This window comes from Oreochromis niloticus, linkage group LG14 (genome assembly GCF_001858045.2).
Source record: "Oreochromis niloticus isolate F11D_XX linkage group LG14, O_niloticus_UMD_NMBU, whole genome shotgun sequence".
Lineage (NCBI taxonomy): Eukaryota > Metazoa > Chordata > Actinopteri > Cichliformes > Cichlidae > Oreochromis > Oreochromis niloticus.
In genome coordinates, this window is record NC_031979.2 from 17,423,562 (window position 1) to 17,441,024 (window position 17,463).

Genomic DNA, 17,463 nt, shown 5'->3' on the forward strand with positions numbered 1-17,463 from the left:
GCCCTCTGGCCATTTTGATCGCCATACCTGTGCAGGCTTGCATGCCTTTGTGACTTGTATGTGCATTTTTGTGTTTTTATGTTCAGACTGCCTGTAGGGGAGAGCTGCCTTTTGTTTTGACACCCTGTTTTCTCCTGTTTATGTGTTGTTAGGTAGGTTATGGTTATAGGTTGTATATCTTGTTTTCTTTAGAGTTAGGTAAGTTTCTTTTATTTTCATATCAGGGATGTTTTGTTTGTCATGTTGGCCTTGGCTCTCCTTGAAGTTAACCCTCAGTCTGAATCAGAACTTCAACTCTGGCATGAAATAAACCTTTTAAAATTACCATTTTGGCTCCTCCTTCACCATTTACCTTTATGTTCGTCCTTACAAAAGCCTTGGACAAGCCGGGGGACGTAACAGTATGAACAAAAGAATCCATGTGGACTGCCATTATCACACCAGAGGCAACTATTATTGCCCTCAGACAGGCCAGAAAAGCCATTTAAGTGCATACATACATGCTGATTGTATCAGCTTAAAGACTAATGTTACACAAACTACACTTCAGTATTCACTGTTAATGATTCACTGGTTTATAATTATACTATATAAACTGAAAGAACACACATGCATAAAAAACAGGGGTGGGAGAGCTACAGGGAGTGAGAAACACAGAAAAATAGAATTCACATAGTGGATCATGGTCATATGATCTGTGGATTACATCTAAGGTCAAGGATTGTACCTTGTGTCAGTTAAAAGATTGAATCTCTTTTCAAAGTCTTATCTTTTATAACTGATTTGTAAAATATTTGTTTTTGGATCTGTTACTTGTATCCACATTAAGATGAATGTTTCAGTTTTACATGATAACCTGAATGTGAAAACTGAATGTCCACAAAGGTCCTCTCATAATTGTGCAATGGCACGATTAGAATAATACTGTACTCTGTATACAACAGGATTCTTCTGATAAACATCACAAAAGATAAAAACACTCAAAGGAGCTTGTGTATGTTTAACAGCATAATTGAGCATTGTGATTGTGTGGCGAGAAGCCAATAAGAGGAAGAGGGGGCAAACCAAGGAGTCACAGAGCCGAGACAGCAATTTAAAAAATGTTAATTTATTTAAAATAAATATTAAATACCTGCCCACTAAAACACGAATCATATAAAAAAAAAACAAATAAAAGCTTTTTTGTTTGTTTGTTTTTTACTGCCCAAGGCAGTAAAAATAAAAAAATAATGAAAACAAAATTGCACAATGTCCCAGAGTAAAACCCATCTCAGCAGCTCAGCAGTGTAACAGCAGTAGGCTCAGTCTTTCATGTTCAGTTCTCTCTCTTTCTAAATCATCTATTACTGCTGGATCTGTCTCCTCCTCTTGGCCAGATGCTCATCCTGAAGAAACAACTCCATGACCTCCATTTCCAGTTGAAGATTTCCTTGCTATCCATTTTCTGTGACCATTAAGCTGTGCCTCTCTGCCAACCCCTTCCTTTGCTAATATGGTGGCCTCCTGTCTCCATTAAAACACGGTAGACTGAGCATTTGCAAACTGTTTTGTTAACTTGGAAGATGTGTGTACGAAGTAAAATGCCAAACATTTTTAAAAATGTAAAACATGTAAAAATGTCAAAGTCCACACCAATTAAACCAAACAATAAATCACGGGATAAAATACAAAAATTACCTCTGCTAGGTGACATGCATAACTGCAACTGTGCAAAGAAAAGGTCTCTAGGAAGGTGCCGATATCATCAGGTTCCTCTCTTAGCCTTAAAGCACAAGCACAAAATAGATCATAAGATAATTAATCAGTATATAAATGACGACTAATTAATGTTTGACAATATTAATTAGTCATGATATTAATTACTAATAAAGTAGTGCAGCCACCATTACAGTAAGTTCATTTTTATACCACTCTATTCATCTTTCATTTACACTGTATTTAGTTACACAGCGTTTTTACTGAAAAGTTTCGGGTGACATCCACATCCTTGCCACATGAGCTTTACCCTATGACAGCTGGGACAGACTCTTCTATCCAATCCATCTAATCTCTTCTGACAATGGATGAATGTACTTCGGAAGCAAAGACAAATAAATACTTCTGTACAACCTGTTTCCCACATTTACTTTTCCCTGGTGGCTCTTACCTTATGTATTTCTTAATCACCTCTCAGTCCTTTACTCACACACAGAGGCAAACAACATGCCATGTGATTTATGGCTGTATTAGCATTGGTTTGTGTCCCTGGGTGTGGAAATAAGGTGAAAAAACAGAGCAAACAAATAAGCCCAGCTGAGACCTGACCCTACACTCATCTGTCCATATCCATTGGGGGGAAAGAGATAGGAGAGATAATAGAAAGGCATTAGAAGATAAATGTGAAATATATGACAATTTCTAATCAGAGCTTATCAACACAAGACAGGAATTCCCAACATTTATCTTAAAAAGACAGCGCTGCCAACTGAGGTGGTTTCAGGTTGCCATTTATGTCCCAAGGTCACTCTATCTAAAAGGTTAGAGGTCGTACCTGATAACTGGAATATGACCACATCACGTCTATCAGTACTTACAAGTGTTAAGCATGTCATTGAAATCAACATGTACATAATGAATGTGTATCCATACCATTATCGTAACTGTCTAGACAATATCATGGTCAATGTTTTCGATCAGCTACGAACAGAAACAAAAAGAGTTGCATTAATGTGAGTTTTTCACCCTGCAGGACAGGTTAGTAAAAAGAAACGAGTGAAAATGGAGCCTTAAGCTGTGAGCAGTTCTAGAAGAATAGTGAGGTGTGATGAGGATGTGACAAAGAGATAGTGATGATGACGATAAATGGAAAGGGGAAGAGAGAGTACAATTGGGGAAAGGTTGGATGAGCTTTTTGAGTCCCAGTGTGTTGGTATGGCCTCTCCACGCATCTGTCTCCTCATCCCAAGGGGGGGCATTGCAAAAGCAGTTGCAACAGGGCATGTGTGTGCTCACCTCTCCACTCCAAAGACAAACATCTGGCTCATCACACAGGCCATATGCCTTGTAAGCCCTTACTCATCTCTATCCCCCTGCCTCACTTTCATGTCTTTTTCTCTTTCTGTCCCCCATCTCGTTGCCTTTGATGAAGTGCCAGGAGCTGGCACACGCTCTTTCTCCACAGCTTTATGGGCACACTGTCTCCCTCCGTAACTCTCCACACACACACACACACACACACACACACACACACACACGCACACACACACACACACGCACACACACACACACGCACACACACACACACACACATACTGAGGAGACAAATTTGCTGTCCAATATTGTTCTTTTAAGGTGCTTTAAAGCATTTGTCTCTTCCTGCAGGTAGCAGCTACCCTAATTATTGTCTCAATGACAGATGAGAGAATGCTACTTATCACTATAGTTAACCAACTAATGTAGACCACATTAACAACAACAGTCTCTTCCACATCGTTATAAAGCAACAGCTTGAAGATAAAGAGGTTGGTAGAATTAAAAACACGAGGCTTCTTTATCAGTAACTCAATTTGCAGATTAAAATCCCACATGCTGTTTTTCACTGAGTAAGGATTTACTCAGTTGCTAGACTTTGTTGTATACTCACAAGTATACATCTACATGTCCTTTTATACTTTTGAAAAATATATTATGACGTTTATGTGAGACATCACATTAACATCAAATTTATTTTTTTGCTGAATTTATTGAACACGTTTTTATCAAGACAGTGTCCTCACTTGACTTCTTTGTCTTTCATCCCCTCAGAGTCACAGCTCACTGCTGCAACCAAACAGCTAGATCAGGGGTGTCAAACATAAGGCCCAGGGGCTAGAATAGGCCTACCAAAGTCTCCAATTTGGCCCACTGGACGACTTTGGAAAATGTGAAGGAGGGGGTAAATTTGAGACTTTGAACTGTATTGTTACAAGTCCAACACCTTTTCCTACTGATAAAGACACCGCTTCATGGCCATTCACACTAACCAGATAAATTAGGTAATAGATAAACAACTAAATTACAGAAAATTCCTGTTTTCATTATCATCTACTATAGAAATTTATGATTTTTACAGAGGGTTTACAGTAAAAGAAAAAAAGAGATCCTGTCAGTTAACAAAAAAGTTCAATGTTTGTAATTATAGGACTGTTTCCACCAGGAGTTAACAGATACTTTTTTTCTGTAATTTTACACATTTATTTCTTGCTGGTTGGGCCCAAAGCAGCATCTTTATCGTGTAGAAAAAATGAGACATATTGATAAAATTGCACTTATATTAAAATATTTCCAGTAATACATACATAGTTAAACTTCTTTACACCGACAGAAAGTTGATGTAAAAAGTGGTCGGGCCAACTTAAGATCAAATCAGGCTGTACTTGGTTGACATTCCTGGTCTAAATAAAGCTGGGTTTTTTCTGATCTGGGAGTTCTACCTGTGATTCGGTGTGAACACGTTTCCTGTTATTTTCCACAAATCCTCACCCAGTTGTGAGTTGTGAGCACATTTTTAATGAATTTAAGAGGAAAAGCGGATTGGTTATATAACTGAGAGTTTTGTGAATGAACAAAGACAGTAAGCTCAGTGCATAGGATCACTCAAACAGATGAGCAACAACAATGAGCTCACTGACGGTCACAAGTTCGTCTCCAAAAGAGAACACTTCTGTGTTAATGTGCTTAACGATGTCCAAAAACATTGTGGGTTTGTGGGCTGAAGTGTTTTAATACCAACATACTGTATGCCGTTCTGCTGCTGAAATGTCAGGCAGACTAATTTCATCTGATCATGCAGAAATACACATTGCACCTGCTGCGGTGTTGTTAGTTTTTGTAGTTACTGGTGGCCAGTTTTACTCTGCGTGGGTTTTGCTTTGCCATAGTTACTTTTAGAATGGCTCATCAGTTGTATGCTTAGGCTGCAATGTTCACATCTAATTAAAAAAACAACAACAACAAAATTGGCTCGCAAAAATGCACGGTATAATCGGTGTGAGCTTTAAATATCATATGTGTGAGAGCTTTTCACACCTGAAATTAGCTCTCCTCCTGTAAAGCCTGATGGAATAAATTATACCACTCAGATGAACAAACATGCAGACACATATTTATCAGCAGGCAGATGGACATGAAGGGAAAAATGCAGATGTGCTTGAGCACACACATCTCTTATATATCTCAGGAATCGATCTAAGCCATGTACCTGTCTAAAAGAGGATTTAAACCACGAGTCTACAAGCAGTCTGTCACGCTGCACTGCCCAGCACACAGACGTGGGCACACACACAAATACTCAAACTGTCTATTCTTTACCGTCATCCACATTCATCCATAATGCATGAAACCTGTGTCTGGTTATTGGAAGTAGAGAGAGAGAGAGAGAGAATATGTTTATCCTATCCTGTGGGTGTGAGCCTGTGCATGTTTGACAGAAAAAGGCAGCATAACAAGAAGAAAAAGTTTCACTTGTCTTAAACGAGAACTAGATATACCTCTACTATGTTCACATGGACTCTCTCTGGCTCTCTGTTGCGCACACAATCTTTCAGTGACTGCTTCCTCCTTTTGTCCTGTCACTCCACCTGTCTCCTGCAGCGGTTTCCCTGGGGACCCAGCCAGCAGTGACCACTAGAAAATAGATTATATCCTTAACACTTTCCCTGCCAGTGACTCAAAACCTCCCAGAATTTTTTTGTTCAATACATACACATAGGCACATCGAAAGAAATTTTGAGTTTTAACACCTCTGCATGATGTGAAATTACTCATTGCCAGAATATGTTGTCATCGGTGGGGATAGTGCTAACCAGCCACGACGAGAAGATGGGAAGAAAACTGAGATTGAGAGAAGAGCGAGCAACATGGCTGAGATGGAGGGACAGGATGAAGCAGGCTACGTGGAGGGGAAAAGGTATAAAGGAAATAGCAGGTGAAAAGAGGAGCAAAAAGAGTCATCAGTGAAGAAGTGGTAAAGGTCTTAAATGGATCATTAAAACCAGCCTGAATTAGGTTAAAATTGGGGAAAGAAGAATGTGAGAATGAGAGAGAATGAGCAGAAGAAAAGTGAGGATAAGGGAATAGTCAATACTGAAAGTGTAAAGTTAAGGGACCATAATGTGATCATTTTACCTTGTGATGCTAAAGAGCTCCACTGTAATTTGTAATATTGCTTTAGGGCTACCAGTATTATAGCTAAAAATGTAAGGTTTGAGGGAAACAGGCCATGCAGCCATAAAATTCTATGGTTAAAAGAGAACTTCACTGATTAGGTACTGATTTCCTAAAACATTAGAAATGAAAAAAATAAATATAGACAGGAATCGACAGGAAATGTCAGGAGATCACCAAAAAAGATGAATCATAGCCTGAAAATTTTAAATAATTTGTACAAAATGAATGACAAACATGCAGATAACACCTACAATATTTTATCAGTTAGCGAGCTTCTCAACAGGAAATTGGATCTGTCATTATTGATTACTAAGGAATCGCTTTGCCATTTTTCTAGCATAAATGCAAACGTAGATTCATCTGACATTAATGACACAGTAAACATTAAACAGTTTGTCCATCATATGTATGAAAAATGGATGAAGCAACTTTCAGTAATTAGTTTCTGGACTATTATTTTGAAGGCTCACGTGTGGTGTTTGGCTGTTACTATCTTGATTTTTTTTAAACTGCTCTGTTATTGAGTGAAGACTGGGTGATGCTACTGCTAGCTAGCTAGCATGTTAATTCTAGCTGCATCTATATTACGTGAAAACTGAACAGCTGACTCCAGCATTGCAATTGGATGTAGTAGCAACTCTTCAACCCTAAAGTAACTCTTCTATTTAAAGTAGACTCCAAATGTGACCATAGTTTACAAATAAGTATTATCCAGTTTTGAAGAAGAGTTGGAATTAGCTTTCAAAACCACAAACTCATCAGGAAAATGCTTACCGACCCCAGTGATACAGTGGTTAGCACTGCTTAATGGCAAGCAGGTCCTGGGTTTGAATTCAGAAATGGGCCGGGACTTTTCTGTGAGGAGTTTGCATGTTCTCCCCATGCAATTAGTGGGGTTAGGTTAATGTGTGAATCTAGATTGCCCTTGAGTATTAATGGTTGTCTGTCTCTCTGTGTTAGCGCTACTCCCAACCTGTCCAGGACCTGCCCTACCTCTCTGGGATAAGCTCCCCAGTAACCTGAATTGGATATGCAAAAGAGAACAGATAGATGGATGACTAAAATTCAGTGAGGAATGGGTAATTTTGTCATGGTTTGTCTAGGATTTCTTCCAGTTGTCCATTGGAACAAATGCAAATTTAAGACATTTTGCAATTTTTGCAGCTTTAAAGACCTGGAGTCTTTCTTTCATATCCAGTCTATGGCCCATCATAATATGTATTATGTTTTGCAAGCATTTAAAGATGGCGTGACTAATTATGAATGACAATCAATGTCTATTGCATTGAATGTACAGAAGAGATTTATAGGAGAAATGAGAAGTAGCCTAAATATGAAAGACAAGGCATGATGTGCTTGTAAACTGGTATGTGTGTTTGTCTCTATGCATCCATTTTTGTTCGAGCGAGTGAAAGTAGGTTTCTTGACATTTTACTTATACTGACATTAAAGACTCGTCTGACATTTAAATTTCCCATTGATTTTTGCAGACAACTCCACCACTGCTGTACAATAAGACTGATCACCCACCTCAGTATGTGCTTTTGCTCTTAAATGCATGACAGCGATTATGTATTCCTACAGAAGGCCAGAACCAGATATAAGAGTGACTTAATATGTAACGTTTATTGTTGCTTCTGCTTGTTAATGTTTTCAATCCAGTTGCATACATGCGTGTGTTCATCATACTGGTGAATGATATTCAAACTACTTATTGCTTTCAAGATCATACCCTTAACTCCACTTTCATACTAGTATCCTAGTACCAGAAGAAAATACAGTTTTAGTTTGACAGAAGGATGAGGAAAGCATCTACAGAGTTTGAGCAGAACAGCATTAGATGAAGCAGAATATGATGGTGAACATGGTCACATAAACTGGCTAAGAGGACATTGTATGCACTTGGCTCTGTGGAAAAGTGCCTACATGCAGAATGTCATGCTCAGCGTGCTACTGCTGGACCACACAGCACTGGTGGTTTATAAATGCAATTAGTGCCAGAGCTCCTTGAGCTGGTGATTTACTTTGCAGTTGTTTAACAACACCTGAAGCCATATGTTGTGGACACAGGCATGAATCACTGTAAGAAATGTGAAGCACTTTCCATTGATCATCCTTTGGTGGCGAGTCGGTTCAGACAGATGGGAGGCTGCAGGTTGGAACCCATCAGCGATTTGAAAATTAATGAGCATGTTAATGTCGGGGATTTATTCATCTATGTGGGTTTCATGAAGCAGACACTACTGTATATCCAACAGATGCTCACTTGTTATAGACCTGGAATATTTGGTGGAGTTCAAATAATATACATTAGAATTCATTCATATCTATAGACTATGTATATGTTTGTATTCTTCCTGTATTCTTTGGCCATTTTCTCTGAATGAATAACTAATATGCTGCTGCAAATTCAGCAGTGTCAGCGTCTATATCAGAGACCTGTCAGCATTCTTGTATTAAGATGCTGCTACCAGCTAAATTCACAACCAGGAAAATGCTAACAAACTGATTCTCATGGAAGTATATTAGTTCTTTAAAAAAGTAACAATGATGTGGGAGTCCATTATTAAATCTAGGCTGAGTAGTCAGTTAAGTGATTGGTGAAATCTATACATTATTTGTTTAGGCAATACTTAGTTCAGTGTATGAACTAATCTCCACTCATGCACAAAAAAAGAAATATATTATTATTTTATTTAAGTTTTCTGAAACAGACACCATGTGATGGTATATACCACAGGATTTATTCTATAGCAACACTCGAGCTACATTTTTTGTCACAAACTCCTTTTTTTCAATTAAACTGACACAGAAATGCTACATTAATCTGATACATTGTATTGCTCACCAGCAGAGATCAATCACTGGTTGCTGGAGGAGCAGCCAAGTTATATGAGAAAGATGGTGAGAGCCTGGGTTACTCTTTTTTTAAATTCTTTTTTCTTTCTTCTTTTTAGCTTCAGATGTGATGATAAAGGTGAGTCAGTCAACATGGACAAAACTATGCACTAATTGCTGCAAAACATTTTGTTCAGAGTGGGTAACGAACCAAACCAAAAAGAAGATCAACATTCTCTGGTTTATAATCAGGCTTCCACAAAATAGCACTAACATTGAAATTTAACACCATGCTTAAAGTAGTGTACCTGTGTTTTGTTTTTTTCTTGTTTAAATGTGTTTACAGAGCACTGACAATTCACATTTAAACATCTGTGTTTAAATTTTAAGTTACATATTAAATAAGGGGAAACTGAAAAGCTGATAAGTGATTGGCTGAGTCTTACAAAAAGTTCATATTTTTCACACAACTTATAAAACTGCTCAAAATATTTAATCCCTGCAAGGCAGCTTCAAGTCTTTGGCATCACATTGTTACTGTAGAAAATGAATTCCCAGAATTTCCTGAAAAACAGGACCTCAGTGTGCTCAGCTGTAGCAACACTTCCTGTGTCCACTCATGTGAATATTCATGTGAGAACTCGGTATGCAGTCCTATACTACTTAATTTCTGTGGAACATTAGCTCTAAACATATAAAATGTAAATAAATAAATACCTTTTGCATTTCATCGCCGAGGTTGTAAAAGAATCCCTGTACAAGAAGAAATAACCAGACATTTAGTTTTGTAGTACAAGTAAAAGTATTAACTGTATTTATTTTTTGTGTTTTGTTTTTTGCAGCAGCTGTCACAGTCTCCTCCCGGTACGCTCTATATATCCAACCAGATGGCAGCAAAGACTTTAAATGCTGCAGACTTCTTCATGTGATCATAATGCATATCATTATGTATCAGCAATGAAAATACCACCTGAAGTAATCCATCCATCCATCATCCATCTATTCATACATCTGCTCATCTAATTCATGGTTGAGCTGGAGCCTATCCCATAATGTGGTTTTCTAAAGTTATGTCACTACACTGTGATGTAAGACATTTCATTGTCTCGGCATCTTTGCATCATACTGAAAATAATGTGGTTGTGAATGTTGGTGGATCATTGTTTTTAGTGTCACTGGTTTGACATTGAACGCCTCGGGCTTTCTCCTAGGTCAGGGGGGTCCAAGTCCAGGCCTTGAGGGCATGTGTTCTGCAGGTTTTCGATATCACCGTGGGTCAACACACCTGAATCAAATGATTAGTTCATTACCAGGCCTCTGGAAAACTTCAAGACAGGAGAAGACAAGGCTGAGGAGGTAATTTAGTCATTTAAATCAGCTGTGTTGGATCAAGGACACATTTAAAACCTGCAGGACACTGGCCCTTGAGTCCTGGAGTTGGACCCCCCCGTCCTAGGTGGAATGCAATGAATGTTCACTGGGACAAAGTGCTCTGTTTTTTTAATCGTGGTGTTGTCTTTGAGCTAGAAACCTTTTCCACCCGGACAACTCCATAGTTGCATTGCTGGAGGAAGAAAGAGCACTGAAGCTCTCACTTGTATTGTTATATTTTCCCAAAGTCACTGGAAGTGTTTATGGCTTTATCACAGTGATATCAGTGGCTTTCTTGGCCTAAGAACACACCTCCATATGTGTCTCATTATCACAGGCACAAGCACAGGCTTGTACTTATGGATTGCTCGAAAGAGTAGGATGGAATATATATATTTCTATATTTATATTTCTATAGGCAAATGGTTAATAATCATTAAAATAATTAAATTAATGCAAACATAAAATATTATTCGAGATAAAATGACTCATTTAAGTATATGTTTTACAGATCAAGCAATTTAATCAATAGCAGTAATTACTTATTAATTGATAATTTTAGTGAAAAGGTAAAAGTGCCTAAAAGATCTTCAGGAGTTTTTTTTTTTTTAAATCCTAAAACAAAATTCATCTTTTCTTTCACCAGAAAAACGGCAGCTGTGCATCCATACTTACACTGCTTAGTGTTCAGAGCCCAAATCCCTCATATTTTCTATATTTTCATACGTTTTAATATTTTGTACCACTGAACATAAACATAAACCTTTCTTTTTTTCTCCCTCTCAAAAAAAACCCCATTCTTCTCTCATTTACTGTGGAATTGAGGCCACACAGTGGCATTATATCCACTGACAGTAAACAAAGAGATTGTCCATTACCTGGCCACAATGGCCCAGCTGGTTTCTGGCTGAAAATATATTTTTACAAGTATTTTTTTTACAGCCCGCTAATAAGAATGTTGCCAGCTGTGATATTTGTGGGAAGACAGTCTGCTACACTCATAATACCACAAATCTAATCAAATATAATCAGAAGAAAGGGCACAGCAAACTGTTACCAAGCAGAGAGCAAGACGAAGCCACAGTAGGACCAAAATGAATTTTAGTAATTGATATTTCTAAGAAATAAAAGAATATCGAGGACTGAATGAGAAACTACTGCAATCACTTATCAGTTAGTTTGCAATGACACTTTTCATTTTTGCATGTCAACTATCTCTAATTTCACCCTGTTATGTTAATGTCTGTTCTGCCAATCAAAGGCTCCATCGGTGCAAACTAACATTTGTAATAACTAGCCAGATATATCACTTGACATCAGATATAAACCAACAGTGTTGGCTAAAGGTAAGTGTTAAAAGCAAAAAAAAAAAAGTAAGAAAGAAAGGAAGAAAACCAGTAAGCACTGAGGAAACTGACTTGTTAGAGTACATTCTAATTACCAATAAATTAAAAACCCTCAGACCCCTGCAGCATTGCATTTAGTTTAAAAACCCTCCTGACTATACCCCACTGAAAAGCAATTTGATCCTGTTGTATTCAGTATGATGTGAGACTAGCCACTGATAGGGGGACTTTGGAGCTGACTTTAACTAGTGTGCACTCTGTTTTTTTGCACTTGTACTGCATCTGTGAATGTCTGATAATCAGGCAAATTATCAGACGTTGTTTCCTCTGCACCATGTCAGATTCACATACACTAAATGCTGCTAGTCATGACTTTAACATATCCTTTCCTCTTGCTCTACCCCTGAAGAGTCCACTCAGAAATGGCTCTTCCTCAGTGAGCACCCACAGCAGTAAGAAATGTAAGCTACATGCAGAATTATACAAATACAATTGTTGGGCATTATATGCTTTTAAATGGAAATCCATCCATCTTCTGCCATTTGCCCAGGTTTGGGTAGCAGGTGCAGCAGCCTAAGCAGAGACTTGCAGACTTCCCACTTAAAGCACCTCACCTAGAAGGCATCCAGGTGGCAGTCTAATCAGATGCCTAAACAACCTCAACTGGCTGCTTTCGATGTTGAGGAGTAGTGGCTCCATTCTGATCCCTTCTGCAATGACCCAGCTCCTCATCCTACCTCTCAAGGAGAGTCCAGCCATGCCATATCATGGCTAAGTTAAAAATAAAATATAAAACTATCAAATAGAATTTGTTTTTGTTTTGTTTTTTTTGTTTTTGTTTTTGTTTTTTTTTGTTTTTTTTTACTTTACCAAATTGACCATCCCAGCCTTGCCGTAATGGTCCATTTGATTCACCTTTTATTGTTTATTTTATTTTCACTTGCTGAATACGGGACAGACATCTCAGGCCCTCCAAGGTTTGGAGGCCTATCTCCCCCCACCACTTCCCCTGCCGGTGGTGGACGCCCTCAGACATCGGTGCGTTGGTGGTTCTCTGTGTCCGGGGGTGGGCGCCCAGGTACACACCGGCTCACTCCTTGGCGGCTGCTTATCGGGGCCTGGAGCCTGGGGCTCGCTCGGGCCACTTCGGAGGCGGGGTGCCCTCGGCCTCTCGGCCCGGGGCTCGGTCACTCAGGCACAGCTGGCTGCCGGCGGAGCTCACGGGCACGTCACTGCAACCCCCCGGCTTCTGCTCCGCGGCTGCTGAATGACCCCTCATCTGGGACTCTCCTCAGCTCTTTCTGGGATAGTGACGCGGCTGCCCCTCTGTTGGTCTTCCTTGGTCTCTTGTGTTCTGGGGGCCTCTGGATGTCTGGAGTTTTGATCTCCTCCATACCTGCTTCATGCCCTGGAGGACGGGGCAGTGGCCCCCCACACCCTCTAGCAGATCATTACATGAAGGAACCTTTTAAAAACAAGCGCGTTCATGCTCACAGGTGTACACACAGGTGATCACACACAAACTACACCCTTTTTGGCTCTTACCTCAAAGCACACTGTGCGCTGTCGATCTTACGTGCTGCACAATAATGTCTAACATTTAGTATTTACTGTCATATTCCCATAGATCATTGTGATGTTGTTTATTACTCTCGTTTTCTTCTGCTTGCTTTCTCTTTCTTTCTCAACAGGTGAACCAGATGATCAATATATGTATTTTTTTGTCTGCTTATTTTGTTGGTTTTTGGTTTTTTGCCCTTTTTCCCCGTCCCTCTTCCCCGCTGTTTTTCTTTCCCTCTTTCTTTCTCCCCTTTCTTTCCCCCAGTTAAGTCAAATAGAATTTGTTAAAAAGAAAAAGTGTCTTGCAAAAGGGGCATCTGTCAAGTAAGAGGCCAAAAGTGCAAAGTGCAAGTGGTATCTTTGCACAGACCTGTCGGAAGTCATTTAGAAATCACATGAATTGTCCCCTGCTGGCCAATTTAAAGAATGCAGGTTTATGGCCCTTGCACACTGAGCACACTTCTTCTGTCTTCTCTTCTGTCTTCTTCTTCTGTTTCATTATAGCAGTCTTGTGAGCAAACCCATTAGTTTACTGTAAACACAGTATACAGTCTTGACATCACGCTGCCTAGAAAGCTTACATGTAAATATGTATGGAGTGTGATCAGAACAATGTGCATTGCACTCTACCATCTACCATCTCATCAATCTTTGACTACCTTCCTCCACTGTACTCTCTCTCTCTCTCTCTCTCTCTCTCTCTCTCTCTCTCTCTCTCTCTCTCTCTCTCTCTGGGGCATTTTATGATCAAGTGATTGTCTAACTTCAGATTAAACATTGTAGATGCAGGTGTTTCTGTATAGAGAGATGCCACTACTTGTAATTTCAATTACACCATTACATGTGAAAATTACATTTACAAGCCTCGCTTGTTCACTCCCATTTAGTTATACATGGCTCATCTTTTGAAGCATTTACTTGCAGCTGATGTCAATTATTATTCATGAAACCTTGAAAAGCTAAGATTTGTAATTGTTATTCTGCAACCCACAGACCGGCTCCACAGACCTGGAAACAGAATCATTTATAGGTGATTGATTTGCTCACTTCACAGGAAACATTTGGACCTTTCTTAGTGGTAAAAGGATAGATGTTACTAATAACAGCAATGACCTATTCAACTGTTCCAGCACATGTTTTTCACATTAGACCTTGAGTAGGGGAGGCACAGGTGTATTAATGAGGCCTCGCTACATTTGCTTTGGGGCGGTCTGGCTTTTTTTCATTGCTGGGCCACTGTTGAGGCTTACTGGAACAATTAGTGGAACTTTGCCATCATTGGTTACAGCTGTGCTTTATATCTTTTACTGAAGAACAAGCACGCTGAAAAATCTAAACTGTAATAACTGTATTGTTTTCACTAGTGATGTTGACAAGAGGATATTTGGATCTAGATTGTGAAGAGCAATGAAAATACAGGAAGCATACACTCTGTATGATGTGGCTCCAAAATGACTTGGTATTTGTCTGTTATTTGTTGCCAACAGCTACATGTAATACTGCATTCAATTACTTAGTCTTGTAGCTTTGGGTGAGTCGCAAGATGCACAAACTGCCATCATATAAATGACTGCAACTCAGAGACAGACTCCAAAACCTAATTATGTCAATCACTTACACTCATGGTTACACAGCCACTTACACTGCTCAGTAAATACTTTGCATCATTGTCTCCCAGAAACCTTTCTGGGTGATGTCTGCAGAGCACTATTTATGTGTAACATCTATGCCAACTGAGTGGATTTGTGCTGGAATATTCTGACTAATACATGATGATTTCATTAAAATTATTTTTTTCACATTATTTCAAGTTGATCTAATCATGGTTTTTACATGGAGCTTGTTTATTAAATGGCAAACTCTCGCTTGACATCCAGCAACATCCTTGAATTTACTAACTAATCAAAATTCAGTTCATATGTTCGTTTCCTTTTTAAGAATAACATAGCCTGAAGCAGCTTTTGAGACATTTTCTTTATTTATTCTGAATAAAATCTTTTCAACACAGAGTAAAAAGCGATGCCCTTCACGTAAGTTCAATTAAATGTTTTTTTTTTTTTTCATTTTACCTAGTTTTGTTGCCATTTCAAATGAAACTCCCATTAATACTTTGGCTGCTTTACCTTAGGCAGTTTTTGTGACATACTTTTCACAATGACCTGTTGGATTAATGCCAAGGAATAAAAATAAGCCCCATAAATGTCCTCAATTCTTTATTTCACTTGGTTTTTGCTTGGTAGTTTAGGGATATGGTTAGATTATTATTAGGAGAATTCATGAGATTTAAGGTCTGTACTTATCAATTTACAGATGCTTCTTTGATAAATCAGTGGCTTTAATAGCACTTTTTTTAAACAGAAACCAGGAGAATATGATACATCCAATCAAACATTTCTCTGGGATAAAAGGTCAACCTAATTTAGGAGGATCACATGGATGAAGCAACAGTAGTTATACCAGTTAAATTGTCTTTGTTATAGCAAGACTCCACACAAGGAAATGTCCCAGTTACATGCCAAACTGTCCCTTCAAAGCATATGTTACACTGCCGTAGCCCATTTTATGTTGTAACTGAGAACAAACACCAAAAACAAGAACAAAAATAACCTTTGACAGTCCCTAAAAGATTAATATTTCCACTATTACAATCAAAAAAATTCGTCTGGGGGCTGAGAGGCAAACAAAATTAGGTGCTTCATTGCACTTAAAAAAGTTAGATGTGCAGTTGAATAGAACAAAACAAAAAAACACTAATTCAGAGCAAAATGGGATATTTGTTGGATTTCTTTCTTGGAAAGAGCTCATGTGTCCATTAGTCATGTGAATGATAAAATGTATCATGGCTGCTTTCATCTTCCTTATCTGATTGTGTTTGTTTTGTGACTGTAGTGTCTTTGAGTTTTAATCTGTCTGTGCATGGTCCCACATTTCCATATTGGAGTGACTGGGTGCAGCTGAAGTGTGTTAGACCAGTTCTAATAAGCGGGGCGCAGCCAGTCCCGGATCATAGGCTTTAGATAATTGTCTCCTTCCTATGCGGGTGTCCAACGAAGTAGAAAGGCTGCAGCACAAAGTGGGTGACCCATGAGTGAACAAACAAACATACACACCCACAAATGCTGTCAAATATGCAACGGTATAAAGCTTACTAATACAGCCCAATATTCACTCACATAAGCTATTCAAACAGGATGAAAGAATAAGGGAATTAAAGGTTTACAGTTGAGAGAACACACACATCTGATCCATTTCATTTACTAACTGTTTAGATGTTCCAAATTGTACTTTCGTTTTAGTTTACAGTCTCTGAAGGCACATCCGAGTCATCTAATTAATATGTAGAATAAGTCAAAATTTATAGTTGACTTTACTGTTAGCTTGACTTTTTCTTAAGGGTCAGATTATGAGCCGTACCATGAAGTAACAGTATGGCCTCATCTAAGAAAAAAGCACACTACATATGTGATGATTGCTTTGAGACTGTTGATGGAGAAGTATCGAGAAGGCCAGAAGATGTTGCACTGCAGAGAGAAACTATGATGCATGACGAAGTCAGGAGTGTCAAAGAAGTATGTGAAGATGGTGTGGGACATGTATGAGTACAGCAAGACAGTCGTGAAGCGTGCGGTAGGAGTGACAGATGGGTTCAGGGTGGGGGTGGGATTACATCAGGGATCAGATCTGCACTCCTTATTTGCAATAGTGATGGACAGGTTCACAGGTGAGGTCTCTGTGGATTATAATGTTTGCAGATGACACTGTGATATGTGCTGAGCGCATTGAGCAGGTGGAAGAGAGGCTGGAGAGGTGGAGGTATGCTCTGGAAAGAAGACAGAATACAGATGAATGAGAAGGAGACAGGTGGAAATATGAACGTCTAAGGAGAAGCTGTAGTAAAAGTGGATGGGGTCAACCATTGAAAGCAACAGGCATTACACAATAGAGATGAAGAAGAGAGTGCAGATGGGGTGGAGTGGATGGAGGTGAGTGTCAGGGATTATATGTGACCTAAGGATAGCTTCAAGAGTGATAGGGAAGGCTTAGGAGATGGTAGTGAGACCTGCTGGTCTCACTGGTTTGGAGATGGTGGCACAAATAAAAAGATAGGAGGCCGAGCTGAAGATGTTAAGATTTTTATTGGGAGTGACCAGGATGGACCTGA

General features: G+C 39.0%; 2 long non-coding RNA genes across 2 annotated transcripts; one reads left to right on the forward strand and one right to left on the reverse strand.

Moving 5' to 3' along the window:
* Window positions 1-1,238: 1,238 nt before the first annotated feature.
* Window positions 1,239-5,632, reverse strand: LOC112842218 (uncharacterized). Its single transcript, XR_003213954.1, has 3 exons — window positions 5,508-5,632; window positions 1,678-1,762; window positions 1,239-1,503 (listed from the first exon to the last, which is right to left on the reverse strand). It is a non-coding gene; the product is annotated as an uncharacterized LOC112842218 (long non-coding RNA).
* Window positions 5,633-11,230: 5,598 nt separating this feature from the next.
* LOC112842219 (uncharacterized) lies at window positions 11,231-12,555 on the forward strand. The gene is made up of 2 exons (XR_003213955.1): window positions 11,231-12,202; window positions 12,292-12,555. It is a non-coding gene; the product is annotated as an uncharacterized LOC112842219 (long non-coding RNA).
* The last annotated feature ends 4,908 nt before the right edge of the window (window positions 12,556-17,463 follow it).